Source organism: Lipotes vexillifer, unplaced genomic scaffold (genome assembly GCF_000442215.2).
Source record: "Lipotes vexillifer unplaced genomic scaffold, Lipotes_vexillifer_v1.1 scaffold142, whole genome shotgun sequence".
In the NCBI taxonomy this organism is placed as follows: Eukaryota; Metazoa; Chordata; class Mammalia; order Artiodactyla; family Lipotidae; genus Lipotes; species Lipotes vexillifer.
The window spans coordinates 490,690-491,000 of record NW_006795110.1 but is presented as its reverse complement, the minus strand read 5'-3'; the positions used below and the strand labels follow the sequence as shown (position 1 = coordinate 491,000).

The 311-nt window shown below is 78.5% G+C and overlaps 1 protein-coding gene across 1 annotated transcript in view; it reads right to left on the bottom strand.

The window, feature by feature from the left end:
* The window catches only part of CITED1 (Cbp/p300 interacting transactivator with Glu/Asp rich carboxy-terminal domain 1), a 5,374-nt gene that overhangs the window by 4,571 nt on the left and 492 nt on the right, over positions 1-311 (bottom strand). The gene's annotated exons all lie outside the window — the stretch shown is intronic.

The window sequence follows — 311 nt, the reverse complement described above, 5'->3', positions numbered from 1 at the left end:
GAGCCGGTTCGCTGGCTGGCGGGCGGGCGGCGGCCCCTCCGCCCCCCGAGCAGAGCAGCTTTCAAACAGAAAACAAGTCCCCCAAAGACCCCCGGCCCGCCCGGCCCCCGCCCGCTCCCTGCTCCCGCTCCGCTGGAGTCCCCGGCCCAGCCGCCCAGCCCACCGCCCTACCGGGCGGCCCGGCTTACCTCCGCGAAGCCGCCTGCCCTGGAGAGAGGGAAGCGCGGAGCCTGGTGAGCCGCGGGCGCAGCGGCGGAGCCCCCAGCCCCTGGCACGCACGCCGCCACCGCCGCCGCGAGCCGGTCGCGCTC